The sequence below is a fragment of the Durio zibethinus genome, chromosome 4 (assembly GCF_047325235.1).
Source record: "Durio zibethinus cultivar Kanyao isolate XHJ-2024 chromosome 4, ASM4732523v1, whole genome shotgun sequence".
Taxonomy (NCBI): domain Eukaryota; kingdom Viridiplantae; phylum Streptophyta; class Magnoliopsida; order Malvales; family Malvaceae; genus Durio; species Durio zibethinus.
In genome coordinates this window covers 7,611,658-7,627,685 of record NC_143165.1, presented here as the reverse complement: position 1 = coordinate 7,627,685, position 16,028 = coordinate 7,611,658, and the positions used below count along the sequence as shown (strand labels likewise).

At 34.0% G+C, this 16,028-nt stretch overlaps 1 pseudogene; it reads left to right on the top strand.

Annotated features, from left to right (window-relative positions):
* The first annotated feature begins 203 nt into the window (after nt 1-203).
* Nucleotides 204-5,766, top strand: LOC111288772 (uncharacterized; annotated as a pseudogene).
* The last annotated feature ends 10,262 nt before the right edge of the window (nt 5,767-16,028 follow it).

Sequence of the window (16,028 nt, the reverse complement as noted above, 5' to 3'; positions counted from 1 at the left end):
ATGTGATGATGTGGAAAGACAATTGAAAATGATGATAATATGTTCAAATTGGAAAGTGGGAATCCCATATTAGAAAAGAAAGGTAATGGAGAGCTCACAATGAAGAGTAATAATGACAAGACATCGGAATTGTATACATTAAAGATCTTGGAAAGACTTACAGCTGACGTGGAAATATTATAAGTATGAAGGAGAAACATTATCTTTTTCATCTATAATTCAAAAATTTTTCTCTCACAACTTCCAATTTAAAATTTTTAGTACGGGAAACACTCTCCTCATTCCGATTCTTATGGTGGTGGTTCTGTTGTCTAGTTTTGTGGTTACATTCTCTACAAAAACAACAACCAATATCAACACTGATCAACTGGCTCTTCTTGCACTAAAAGCCCATGCCATTAGTGATCCTCAAAACCTCATGGCAACCAATTGGTCAACTGTTACTTCTGTTTGCAATTGGATTGGTGTCACTTGCGGTTCTCGGCACAAAAGGGTCACGGCTCTGAATCTTGTTGGTATGAATCTCTCTGGTACCTTACCACCACACCTGGGAAATCTGTCATTCCTTGCTAGGCTTCACATTGGAAACAACAATTTTCATGGCTCATTGCCTATCAATATGGCTAATTTGCATCGGCTGAAATTTTTAAATTTGGAAAACAACAATTTCAACGGGGAAATCCCTTCCTGGTTTGGTTCCTTTATAGAACTTCAGAACTTGTCTTTGAGTGGTAACAACTTCATGGGAGTTATCCCATCTTCTTTGAGTTCTTTGTCAAAATTAGAGCTCTTGGGCTTGTCTCGTAACAATTTACAAGGGCAGATTTCTGTGGCAATCGGAAATCTTTCTAGCCTGCGATGTTTATATATGAATGACAATCAGTTTTCAGGTTCCATACCTTCCTCCATCCAACTCAACATTTCTTCTTTAGAAGTAATTGATTTAACATTTAACAATCTCACTGGTCCTATCCAACCAAGTATGTTTGATTATCTACCCAAACTAAAAGGGCTTTATTTGAGTTGGAATCAACTTTCTGGTATAATTCCGAAAGGTTTATTCAAGTGCGAAGAGTTAGAAGAATTGTCCTTATCTTCTAACCATTTAGAGGGGATTGTACCTGGAGAAATCGGAAATTTAACTAAGCTTAAGAATTTGTACCTTGGCATCAACGACCTCAAAGGTAAAAGAAAAATTATTGTTGAGTTTATTTCTTTTTGAACAATGACAATGTTACTTTTTGGCAAATCTCGAAAGTTTATTTAATTTCATTTTATTTATCACTTTTTAATTTAGGTGTTTTATCCTTAATTTAACTTTAATTTCTTTGACATCTTCTTTTTATGTAAAGTATATGATTTTATGTTTGTTCAGACTGATTTTTCACTACCAATTTTGGTAGAACATATATGAGGAAACCACTTAAGTTAACACCATACCTTATTAATTTATTGCTAAATAAAAACAATGAAAATTTTATTGAAAAATTCTAGTTACTTTACTGTTGTGCTTCACGTCCTTTTTATTGCAAGCAAATAGTGTTCTGGCTTTTGAGCTTCTTTCTTTTTTCTTTTTTTATTTTTATTTTTATTTTAATTTGTTGTGATTAGTGTCACATTCTTTTTATACTTTCCTTGTTTCTTTTTATTTAAATTCGTCTCACATCTTTTTTACTTTTAGATTTTATCATTTGATTTCAAACTTTTACTTTGATAATCATGCATGTAATTTTCATTGACAAATCATTCACCAATTAATTATTACTCCTTGTATGCACTATTAAAATATTTTTTTATTCATTTTAATATATTTTATTCATTTTAAGCACGAAAAATAAATTATTTGTGTGAGCATTAATGCTTTGTATTACCTAAACATTGTTTAATTCTTTCATGCTTAACAAAGAAATAAGACTTATTCATGTATTATAAAATGAAATTTGCAATAATTTTAAAATGAAATAAAATTTCATTATAAATACAGGTGAAATTCCATCACAGATTGGTAATCTTCGGAGTTTGGAGAAGTTGAGTCTTCAAAATTGTCACATAATAGGGGCTATTCCTTCTGTCATTGGCAACCTAACATTTCTGAAACTTTTCGATTTTTCCTACAATAACTTGACCGGTTATATATCGCATTATTTCCATTTGTGTTATAACTGCATCTTTTTTAATATTTGAATATTAATATTATTATTAGCGAATATTAATATTATTATAATTAGACTCTCTTTTTGTGGTTGTAGTTACATAACTTCTTTATTTTTCATTGAATTGAGAGATTGATGAAATGAATGAGAAATAAGAATTGTTGAATGCGACTGTAAACAAGAAATAGATTTAAATGGTGCATAGAGATATCCATGGCTTTTGAATTAGGAAAAATCTTTTTTTTTATTTTATTTATTTTTTAATTTAATAAAGTCTAATCTTTTCATCTTCGGGTAGTATATGAGATTTCAAAATCATTTTAAAATTAAGGTATTTGATTAATTGTGTTACAAACACTAATTATTAAGAATTTATATAAAATTAACAATACCAAGAGATACGTGCAAATAACATTTCCACTTGTTTTTGTCATTTATTATGTGGATCAATATAGGACAAAGAAACTAACCTTTGATTTTTGTGACAGGTCATATACCACTTCAGTTTGGCAACTTACTGAAATTGGAAGGGTTGTATTTGGGATCTAATAGCATCCATGGAAACATCCCTCCTCATATCTTTAATAGCTCAGCCATGAATGTCATTGTACTAGCTCTAAACCAGCTCTCAGGCTATCTTCCGTTAACCATAGGCCTTTGGCTTCCGAAGCTTGAAATCCTTGAACTTGAAGGAAATGAGTTAAGTGGATCGATGCCTGCCTCCATTTCCAACGCTTCTCGGCTTACTACACTTAGCTTTGGAGGCAACTCATTTTCTGGATATATTCCCATTGACCTTGGCAATCTACGAGATCTACAATATCTCGTGCTGGGTCAGAATAATTTGGCTAGCACACCTTCGTCCTCGGGGTTGAGCTTTTTATTTTCATTGGCAAATTGCAAACACTTAAAGAGTATTAGAGTTTGCTATCAATCCAATGATCAGTGGTAAACTTCCGGCTTCTATAGGAAATCTCTCTGTTGAACAATTTCTAGCTTATGGTTGCAACATTAAAGGTAGTATTCCAGGAGAAATTGGCAACATGCGCAACTTGATTGTGTTGGACCTAGAAAGCAATAAATTGACTGGATCTCTTCCCACCACAATCGGAAGATTAAAAAATTTGCAAAGTTTATCTCTTCAAGGCAACAAGTTAGAAAGATTCTTCCCAACTGAGTTATGCAATTTAAAGAGTTTGAGTTACCTGCATTTAACCGGTAAAAAATTGGTTGGACCAATACCAGCATGTTTAGGTGATCTTGTTTCTCTCAGATATCTATTTTTGGACTCCAACAAGTTTGCCAACTCAATACCCTCAACCTTGACAAGGCTTATAGATATCTTACAGCTAAACTTGTCTTCCAATTGTTTAAGCGGGGGCCTCCCAGTTGACATTGGAAAGTGGAAGGTTATCACTAGCATTTATTTTTCCAAAAATCAATTCAGGTGAAATATCAATAAGCATTGGTGATCTTAGGGACTTGACCTATCTCTCATTATCTGATAACAGATTGCAAGGACCTATACCAGAGTCATTCGAGGGTCTAATAAGTTTACAAGTCTTGGATTTGTCAAGGAACAATTTCTCAGGAATCATCCCCAAGTCTTTAGAGAAACTCTTGTATCTTGAACATTTTAATGTCTCATTCAATAAACTAGAAGGAGAAATTCCTAACAAAGGATCCTTTGGCAACTACTCTATTCAATCCTTCATGGGCAATAAAGCACTATGTGCCGCACCTCAACTGCGACTCCCACTCCCACCATGCAAAGCTAATTCTTTTGGAAGGCATTCAAGGAAAGCTATTCATCTTGTAAAATACATTTTATTGCCAATTGGTTCAACAATAATAGTACTAGCTCTGATTCTAATTTTTTTACTACGAGGAAAAAGGAATGCAAATCTGCCAACTGGTCAAGAAAATTTCCCAGCATTAGTAGAATGGAGAAGAGTCTCATACCAAGAGCTTCAACAGGCTACATATGGATTTTCTGAAAGCAAATTACTTGGTGTGGGAAGTTTTGGATCAGTATACCAAGGTATTCTTTCAGATGGGTTAAGCATTGCTGTAAAGGTTTTCAATTTGGAGTTGGAAGGAGCGTTTAAGAGTTTTGACGTTGAGTGCGAGGTCTTACGTAACATTCGCCATCGAATTTAGTCAAAATCATCAGTAGCTGTTCGAACATTGATTTCAAAGCCTTGGTTCTTGAGTTCATGCCTAGTGGAAGTCTAGAGAAGTGGTTGTACTCTCATAACCATTTTTTGGATATCTTGAATAGGTCGAACATAATGATCGATGTGGCATCTGCATTAGAATACCTTCATCATGGTTATACAACACCTGTGATCCATTGCGATTTAAAACCCAACAACATTCTTCTTGATGAAGATATGGTAGCACATTTGGGTGATTTTGGCATTGCAAAGCTATTAGGTGAACACGATTCAACAATACACACCATGACACTAGCAACGATTGGGTATATGGCACAAGGTAATACAAAATTTCAGACTCTTTTTATCCTATTATGATGACTAATGTAACATCATTGAATGCTTTGATGATGATTTGACAATTTATATGTAGAATATGGATCACAAGGAATTGTTTCAACAAAAGGTGATGTGTACAGCTTTGGTATTCTGTTAATGGAGACCTTCACAAGAAAGAAACCCACAGATGAAATTTTTGCTGGAGAAATGAGCATAAAATATTGGGTTAAAACGTCATTACCATCAGCTTTGATAGAGGTTGTGGATACCAATTTGTTAAATAATGAAGGAAGACAATACTCTGCGACAAGAGATTGTGCTTTATCTATTTTGCAATTAGCATTGGAATGTACAGAAGAAGTTCCAGAGGAGAGGATTGATATGAAAGAAGTTGTTGCCAAGTTGAAGAAGATCAAAATCAAGTTTTTACATGAGTCGAATAGGCGGGCCTAATGAGGAGAACGTTCATGTAGCTGGCATTTCTATTTGACTCCTTTGTGCTTATGGGTTTATCTTTCTTGATTTCCTTTGAGCATTGAATATCCATAATTTCAGCTCAATTCTTTTATATATGAGTGCTTTCCTTAATAAGTTAACTGTGTTTGTGGGCTTTTGTTCCAATGTTTGTTCATGAACATTAAATGAATTGCTCAATTCCTATAAAGTTCTATGTTTTATTTGGTCTTTCTTTGTTTCGGTTGATTTAAAGTTTTTGCTAATTGTTTAAAGCAAAAAAAATTTTTTCCTTGTTGAAATTGGTAATTGTTGGAAATCGTTGTTGTAAACTTAAAAGATTTAATTTCTTTTGGAAAGGAGTTTGTCATTCTCATCTCTGCAAGAAACCAAAAACAGAGTTCCTCATAATAGTGAGAAACCATTATCAATTTTTTTATTCTCTATCTATAAATATGTGATCCAAAATGAAGCATTTATTTTGATTTTATTGAGATGTTATAACGTGAAAAAGATTAAAATATGGTTGGAGCCTTAGTTGCAAGCTTTTCATTTTTGGCCATGTCAGGTGACAAATTAGAATGCCACTTTTCTAAGGTCTTTTCCCATTTTACGGTTAATTCCATATTTTGGGTCATTGAACTCTATTATGATCACTTGTCAAATTGATATGGAAAAGCAATTAAAAAGTGATGATATTTTTGCTACATGTTCCAATTGGGAAGTAGGGAATCCCATATTAGAGAAAGAAAGATATTGGGAAGCTCACAATGGAGTAATAATGACTAGACAAGAATTGGAAAGCACGTTTCGAGAAATGCTAGCAGTAGCGTAAAAGGTATATATTAACCTTAATGACAATCAATTGGAAGGGTCACAAAGCCCACTTTCGTGCACAACTCATTAGAAGTATTCTTCTATCAATGCATGAAAGTAAAGGAGAGTGAGGACTGGGTTGTTTGAAATTTCTTATTTGCTTTTTTTCTCTCTCTCAAATATGCTAAATTTTCTTTGGTTTAAGAAAGAAGGTAAACCCATCACAAGTCAAAGAATTAAAGTGGTAAATTACCAATGAACTTGTAGTTTATTGATAAAATATTAAATTTATAAATTTCATCGTCACGATTAAATTTCTGATAACTTAAAAATAAAAAGTGTAGAATCTGAAATGAGAATTAAGCAGACAAAGAAAAAGAGAAGGCAAATAAATTAGTTAAAAATTCCTTAGCTAGATCGTTGATTTTGAAGTACAAACAATAGAACTCTGATCAATTGATTGCCTTACAATTAAGTTTCTCTTTATTCCTTAAGGGAAACTCTCAATTCATTCTGGCTCTTATGGGGGTAGTGCTGTTTCCTAATTTTGTGGTTTTCTTGTCAATGAAATCAACCACCACCTAAATCATCAACACAGACCAACAGGATCTTCTTGCTCTAAAAGCTCATCTCAACAGTGATCTCTTAATATTGTGAATGTTTTTGCATATTTCATCAATAAAATTTTGGCTTAAAAAAAAAAAAAAGAAAGAAAATGGCCAATTGAAAACAATAGAATTGACAAGCGTGCAGCTCAAACTTGCTTTTTAGGGTAGAAGCTAAGAATTTGATCATATATATCAAAGTCAATCCCGATCTTTTTAGGCGACAAGTTGTCAATAAGACATATGTGGTCACAATTATAGTGTACTGTTAGGGTTAGAAAGATTGGGATGCCCCTTATCTGGGTCTTTAACCATTTTATGGTTAATTCGATAGGTTAAGTCACTGGACTGTATCTTGATCATGTGTGATATTGGTATGGAAATGCAATTAACGGTCATTATATTTTTCCTACATTTTCAAATTGGAAAGAAAAGAAGATTTCACATTTCACATTGGAAAGGGTTCTTCAGCAAAGATGGACCTTGACTGAATGCATGAGAGTAAAGGAGAGTGAGGATTGACGTGTCTACAATTTCACTTTTTTTTTTCTAAAATATGCTAAATTTTTATTTATTTAGAGAAAGCGGTAAAACAAAGAATTAAAGTGCAAAATTATCAATAATCATGTGACTTATATGAACAAATAAGAAATTAAGTAAAGTTAAAAAGCCATCTTCTCTTTCTATAATGTTGATGAGCAATTTTTTTTTTTTTTTTGTATTCTCATTTTTCATGTTAAAGATGTTGCAGACTTCTATTCATTGTCAAGGTCTCATAATTATCCAATTTTCCAAAGTGGCCAATCAGCTTCAAAATACCATTGACATTCAGCATCCCTTCTTTCACTCACCCATGTCCTTTATTGTTCTTTTTAGTTAACCATAAACCCAAGCTATCTGTCATTCACGAAGCACACCACACCAGGTTACATCTCTCAGCCTTTTTCTTTTGAAACTCTTATGGTTTAGTAATATAAATATAAAGTAAATAATAAACCTTTCCTACTACTTTATAAGTCTTATTAATTAAGCAAATATCTTAATGTAATCACTCTTTTATATAGAATCAAGGAAAAATGAAATAGAGGTGCAAACAGCCTTAGAGCATTGCCACGTTAGGAGGGACAAAGAGAGGGGCCATTGAGTAATTTTCGATTTAAATTTAGTTATATAAAAATTACAATCTTTATTCTATTAAATTATAAAAGAGTTTAAATGGTTATAGACTTACATAACGGCTGATTTAAATAGACGGACTAAGGCGAGTCGTTATTGGGTCAGGACTTGGCATTTAAAGCTAGCAATTAAGTTCAGCTTGATCTAGTTCATCTCATAAACGTCTCTAATCTTTTCATGTTAATTGTCAAAATTGACATTAATCAAAATTGTTTGGTCTCTATAACACGAAATGCCCCTATAGAAACAACTGAATTGATAAGAGTGCAATGCCAGTAATTAAACTTGTTTCTTTGGAGGTAGATGGTAGAATTTGATGATATAAGTCTTGAGTCAACCACAATCTTTCAATGCTACAAGTTGTAAATAATATAGTAAAGTGTTGTCATTAAGTCATCCTCATATCAACGTGTCTACAATTATAGTGTATTGTTTGGGTTAGAAAATTGGTTTTCCGTATGGCATGAAAATGACAATTGACAACCAAATCAGAAGATTTTTTTTTTCTTCTTCTAACTTTTAATTTGAAGTGAGTAAAATATTTCTAACAGTGCTAATGCTGTCTCTTTACTCCAGTTTTTCTGATTGGAAAGTATTTCTACACTAAACTCATGTACCTAAAAGCTTAATCCTTGATTAAATAATAAAGGAATTTGATGATTATTGAATTTTAATTAAGGGATTTTTTATCCTTTTGTTTATATATTTTTTTCTTGTATTACAAATAAAACTGAATCTTCAAATAAAAAAAAAAAAAAAGAAGAAGAAGAAGATGGAGAGTTGTCAATCGAGTAATAATTAATAAAGGAGAAAGTGATTTGTCTAGAATTCATATTTAGATGGGCTATTACATGGAAATTGTCTGAATTGTCCTAAAAACTGTTTCAAGGTTGTTTCTGTGCTCAAGAATAAAATTTTTAAAAATCATTAATGGTAAATGTGAAGTTAGTTTTTAAATCATGGATAACATGATACAATTAGTTATAAAAAGTCGCATAATACAAATAAATTTTACTAACTTTATCACAAAAGTATTTTTTAAATATAAAAAAGTTGTTGGTTTTGGCCTTAAATGCAAATAAAATTAAATAAAAAATAATAAAGTTATAGTTTTTTTTTTTTCTATCATAACATTTAGATTCCTAGATTTATCACTAAACACAATTTAAAAGTCATTACCAATCTTTCATTAAAAATGTGATTGGTCACTTAATAAAATTTATTTTTTGAGAAACTCATAAGTTTGATCGGAAATTCTTAAAAAAAAAGTTATGGTATAATAATCAGAATAGAATTTTGAAATTCAATTACATATGAAAAATGTTATAGCATCTTATACGCCCATCCAAAGGATGGTGCCATTTAATCTTAAAATTATTCTAATGATCTATAATTCTAATGATTTTTTATTAAATTTTAATGTTTAAATATTAAAAATAACTTTTAAAATTTCTCCATCAATCTAACTCTTATGGTGATAGCGCTGTTTTCTAATTTTGTGGTTTCCTTGTCAATGAAATCAACCCCCACCAACATCATTAGCACAGACCAACTGGATCCTTTTGCTCTAAAAGCTTATCTCAACGGTGAACTCCTGATATTGTGAGTGTTTTCTCATATTTCGTTAATAAAATTTTGGCTTAACAAAAAAAAAAAAAAAAGGAAGGCTGATTGAAAACAATAGTATTGACAAGAGTGCAACTCAAACTTGCTTTTTTGGGGTAGAAGTAAAGAATTTGATCGTATATATGTCAAAGTCAATCTCAATCTTTCTAAGCAATAAGTTGTTAATAAGTCATATGTGGTCACAATTATAGCGTATTGTTAGGATTAGAAAATTTTATGAATTTGGTCATATCAAGTTACAAATTGGAATGGGCCTTATTTTTTGGGTCTTTAATCATTTTATTGTTAATTCCATAGCTTTGAGTCATTGGACCGTATTTTGATCATTTGTGATGAAAAAGCAATTGAAAATCATTATATTTTTTCTACATTTTCAAATTGGAAAGTGGGAATCCCAATCCCATGTTAGAAAAGAAGATTTCACATTTCACATTGGGAAGGGTTTCGCTGCAAAGATGGACCTTGACTGAATGCATGAGAGTGGACTGAGGTGTCTACAATTTCACATTTGTTTTTTTTTTTTTTTTCAGATATTCTAATTTTTCATGTACTTAAAGAAGCAGTAAACCCGTCATAAGACAAGTGTAAAATTATCAACAATCATGCTATTTACAAGAACAAACAAGAAATTAAGTAAAGTTAAAATCCATTTACTTTTTCTATAAAGTTGATGAACAATTTCTTTTCTATTTTCATTTTATTTATTTAAAGATGAACAATTTCTTTTCTAGACTTCTATTCATTGTCAACGTCGCATAATCTTCCAATTTTGCAAAGTGGCCAATCTGGTTCAAAATATCATTGATATTCATTCATTATCCCCTCTTTCAATCACCCTTGTCGTTTCTTGTTCTTTTTAGTTGACCATAAACTCAAACTGTCTGTCAATAACAAACACTCCACACCAGCTTTATATCTCAACCTTTTTGTTTTTGAAACTCTTATAGTTTAGTAATATAAATATAAATTAATTAAACACCATTGTTCTTGTTTGTTTTTTGTTATTCAAAATATCCTTAAATCCAATATCTTAATATAATCATTCTTATATATAGAAACAAGGAAAAATGAAATAGAGGGCCAAACGGCCTTAGAGCATTGCCACTTTGGGTGGGACGAGGAGAAGGGTCATTGAGTATTTTCTTTTTCAATTTAAATTTAGTTATATAATAGATTACAATCTTTATTCTATTAAATTATGCGAGTTTACATAATTATGAGATTTACATAACCGATGATTTAAATTAACAGTTTTAGGTGAGTCAAGTACTTATCATTTAAAAGTGTTAACCAAATTTGACTCAATCCAATTCAGTTCATAAACACTTCAAAGATTTTCAATACAATTATCAAAATTAACATTAATCAAACTGGCATATGTGGGTTTGCAATAGATTCCTCAATAGCTTTTTGCTGTAACGTATGCAATATATAATTTACTTTTTTTTTATTTGGTCAATAATTGATTGATTTCTATAACCACGAAGTGCCCTACTAGAAACAATTGAATTGACAAGAGTGCAATGCAACTAATTAAACTTCTTTTCTGGGTTAGATGGTAAAATTTGATCGTGTAAGTCTTGAGTCAGTCAACCACATTTCCAGACCACAAGTTGTGAATAATACAGGAAATTAATGCTGTCTTTAAGTCATATTAATGTGGCCACAATTACAGCGTATCGATCGGGCCATTAGAAAAAAAAGGGTTTTTATTTGGCATGAAAAGGACAATTAACAACCGAACAAAAAGGTTTTTTTTTTTTTTTTTTAACTTTTAATTGGAAAATGAGTAAAGTCGTTGGTCAATATTTGTTTCTTAGGGCCACTGCAATAAGTTTGCCGTGCGTTGACATAGGCTATTACATGGAAATTATCTTAATGGTCCTATTCTGTTCCGATGTTATTTCTGTACTCAAGAATAAAATTTTTTATGTGTCAAAATATATTTCTTTTATCATCGTTGTTTATTTTAATATCAAAGGGCATATCCCAACAAAAAAAATTAGAATTTTTATTCGAGGTTTTAGGTTCTTAAGATGAATAGAAGGCGAGATTTATGGAATAAGAAGAGACTATCTCTTATTGCACATTAAATGTAAAAAAGAAATTAAATTGATAATTGGGCTAATTTCATCCATTAAAATTCATTCGCAATCCACTACTTTTTTAAAAATGTCATTTTTATTCACAATCTAAAACTTTGACGTTTATCAATTATCACCCATTATTAAAAAAAATCATCATCCACATATATATATATATATATATATATCTTTGGATAACATCCACAAATCTAATAGAAATGTTTATAAAAGTATCACGTCACTTTATTTGGCTTAATGAAAATGTCACACCCCACGTGAGCTCCATCAAGGCCAAGGCCTGAGCATTAGTGCAAGAAGGCCGGACCCTCGGCCAAGCACCAAGTCACAAGAACAAATCCTTACTAGAGTTGTCAAATGCTGAGCCATAGGACCTTGAGCCAGTAGCTTCTAGAAAGATCCAGAATGGTAGTGCGGGCAATGAATGTGAGAAGGCTTTAGATAAGCCTTATCCAAGCAAATAGGCAAAAATATTGTGGCACCCAAACAATGAAACTTCAGAAAGGCCCTAGGGGTGGGCACTCTGCTAGGAGAGCCTGGAGCCTTCTGGAACCAGTTCACCATAGAGTGCCTAGGACTAGTTCCCTTCTAAAGACTACCCAACTGACCTTGTATGTGGCTAGAAGCCTTGGAACCTTCTAGAATTAAATGAGAGCCACACATAGGCCATAAGGGTTTATGTATAAATAGGGGTGCCCATTCCCTTTAAGAACATATGTGAGAATTAGAGATCTTGTAAGCCACCTAAGATATTCAAGCACAATTGTATAAAGCCACATTTTTTTCTAGCAATAAAGGATCTTGTATTCTTTCCCCAAGTGCCTTCTTAATGTGTAACCCACTTAACTTTGTTAGAGGCTAACTTATGCATACTTGAACGTAAGTTTATAGCCTAAGGCCGTATGATTGCTAGGCTTAAGATCATAACATGTGATAGTTGGTATCAGAGCATGGTTTAGTATGCTTCTAATCCAAGGTAATGTCTACTTTAGAAGTAAGCCACCAGCACGCTGAGGGGTAAAAGCCTCACGAGAATTGCACTATTGGAAAAGGCAAGAAAGGTGACATGATGTTAGCCTTTGATGCTCAATTGGCCAAGATAGAGTTGGTTATGGCTGAAATGTGAGACAAGTATGAAGACAAAATGGAGGAATTGATCTCGATCAGAAGGGAGATCTTGGAATAGATAAGGCAAACTCTTTTTGAAGACATCAAGAGCCTTACCTATAAGAGCTCCACCCTAGAGGCCCTGGTGGAGGCCATAAGAGAGGAGATGGAGCAGCTCAAGAGGAGGCTCTCCACATGTGAGTCAGCCATAAGGGGAGGCATACTTGCAGTAACTTTTAAGACGAGGGTAGAGGCTCTCAAGCCAAAAGAGTTCAAGGGAACACAGTCTGTAAAAGATGTAGACAACTTTTTATGGGGTATAAAGCAATATTTTTCATGCAATGGTCATCGAGGAGGATGTTGCTAAGGTAAGCACCACTTTTTTTTATCTTATGGATATTGCTCTCCTTGGTGGTGTTGTAGGTCCAAAGAGACTAGGTGCAAGGTGCTACCATTAGAACATGGGAAGAGTTTCAAAAGGAGTTTAGGTAGCAGTTTTACATACAATATGCCACGAAAGAGGCACATACCAAGCTACAATGGCTCAACCGATAGGAAGAGTTATGGGAATATGTTCGGGAATTCTCCAAACTTATACTCTAAATTCCTAACATCAGGGAAGATGAGGCACTTTTTACATTCATGGATGGGCTCAAGCCATGGGCTAAGTAAGAACTAAGGAGGATGAGTGTTCAAGATCTCTTTTGAGCCATGGCCACTCTTAAATCATTAGTGGAATTCAAGAAAAAAGGTAAATTTGAGTCTTTCAAGCCTTAAAACAAAGGCAAAGGCAAAGGCAAAGGTAGGGGAGACAAATATAAGAGTAACGGTGGCAAGGCTTCAACACACAAATGGAAGTCCATCAATGAAGGGTTTAAGAAGAAAGCCAAGTGGCCAAAGACCAAACCAATGACGTGTTTTTTGTGTGATGGTCTATACCGAGCCAAGGACTATCCCAATAAAGCCAAGCTTGTGGCCATTATCACAGGGCATGAGGAGTAACCTAAGAAGGAAGGGATAAAGCTTGGTTCAATCATGCTAAGTTCTGTCTTAGCAAAGAAAGGGTGCAAGAGAAAGAGGCTCAAGTTCATCGAGGTCTTAGTTATAGGCAAACACTTGAATACCTTAATAGACAGAAGTGTTTTAGACCTTTTCATGTCTTAAGGAATAGCCAAGAGACTTAGGCTCAAGGTCGAGAAAGAAGTTGGATGGATTAAGACCATTAACTTCAAAGAGGTTCCAATTATAAGCGACACAAGGAGTCAAGTTGTAACTTAGAGCATGGAAGAATGAAGAATCCATCGAGGTAATCCCTCTCGATGACTATAACTTTATTATCAGTTTAGATTTCTTTGATAGGATCAATGCACTCCTTATTCCCTTTGCCAATTGCATTTGCATCCTGGACCAATGATGTCAATGCATTGTCCTGGTGAAACATGAGCGAGGGATCAAAACCAAGGCACTATCTGTCATCTAGCTTGCCAAGGGTATGTGCAAGAAAGAGCCCACCTTTTTAGTAGCACTAAAAAGGGATGAGCTTTAAGGGTCAAATGACAACACCCCTTCAGAGGTGCTAAAGGTGTTCGAATCCTTCAAAGATGTCATCCCATAGAATTGTCTAAAAGATTACCACCCAAGAGGGAGGTAGACCACAAAATTGAGCTGGTGCCCAATGCCAAGCCACCAGCTCTAGCCCCGTATAAGATGTTGCCCTTAGAACTTCAAAAACTAAGGAGACAACTTAAAGAGCTTTTAGATGCAGGGTTCATTAGGCCCTCAAAAGTTCCATATGCTGTACCAATCTTGTTTTAGTGAAAGCATGATGGATCTTTATAGATTTGCATCAATTACCAGGCACTAAACAAGCTTATGATGAAAAACAAGTACCCCATTCCCTTTGTTGTCAACTTGTTCGACCAGCTAAAAGGAGCACGATGGTTCACAAAGCTAGATCTAAGATCGGGATACCATCAAGTGAGGATAGTCAAAGGAGATGAACTGAAGATGGCATGTGTAACTTTTTATGGGGCATACGAGCTCCTAGTCATGCCTTTCGATCTTATAAATGTGCTCGTGACATTTTGCACCCTGATGAACAAGGTATTACAACCCTTTCTTAATCAGTTTGTTATAGTACACCTTGATGATATTGTTGTCTATAGCTAAACTCTTGAGGAGCATGTAGAGCACTTGCAGCAAGTGTTCTAAGTATTAAAAGAGAATGAACTATACGTGAAGAAGGAGAAATGTTCATTCGCCTAGCACAAGATCTCATTCTTAGGCCATATTATGGGCAATGACCAAATCCAGATAAATGGTGACAAGGTTTGGGCTATTCAAGAATGGGAGCCGCTAACCAAGATCATAAAGTTATGATCATTCCTTGGCTTAGCGAACTACTATTGATGTTTCATAAAGGGGTACTTGGCCATTACAGTACCCTTAATCGAGATGCTCAAGAAGAGATTAGTTTGGGAATGGAGTCCTGAGAGCCACGAGGCTTTTGACCACCTAAAGCAAGTTGTCACCGATGAGCCAGTCTTAACTCTCCCTAACTACACCAAGCCATTCAAAGTACACATTGATGCATCCAATTTTACCATTGGTGGCGTGTTAATGTAAGATCGACACACCATTGCCTTTGAGAGTAGAAAGCTCAATGATATTGAGCATCAATAGATGATCTAAGAAAAAGAGACAACTACTATGGTGCATTGCTTGTGCACATAAAGACATTACCTGTTGGGAAGTAAGTTTGTGGTTATGATCGACAATGTGGTGACTAGCTACTTTCAAAGTCAAAAGAAGCTTATTCCCAAACAAGCACGTTGGTAAGAGTTCCTAGTTGAGTTCGATTTCACCATGGAGTACAAACCAGGAATGACCAATATTGTGGTTGATGCATTTAGTCGTAAGGTCGAACTAGTAGTAATTAGCAGGCTAAAAGGTTTCTTGGTGGCACGCATCAAAGAGGGGCTGACCTAATACCCCATAGCCAAAACTTTGATTGAGTATGTGAAGTAAGGGAAGAGTAGATAGTTTTGGCTCAAAGACAATCTACTCTACACCAAAGGAAATTGACTCTTTGTCCTATAGTTCGATAAGCTACAAAAAAAAATCATGAAGAAGTGTCATAACTCATTATGGGTAGGGCATCTAGGTGTGCACCATACTTTAGCCCTTATTAAAGACTGATATTATTATCCTAGGATGAGAGATGATATGGAAGCCTATGTCAAAACTTTTCTTGTGTGCCAATAAGATAAGACAGAGCAAAAGTCACTAATTGACCTTTTAGAACCACTACTGGTTCTTGAGTGCCCATGGGAGAGTGTCTCCATAGACTTTATAGTTAGTCTTCTTAAGGTGGATGGGTATGACAACATTTTTGTAGTGGTGGATCGATTCTCCAAGTATGGAACCTTCATTCCAATAACCAAAGAATGCCCAGCGAAGGAAGCAGCTTGATTGTTCCTTAAGAATATGCTCAAG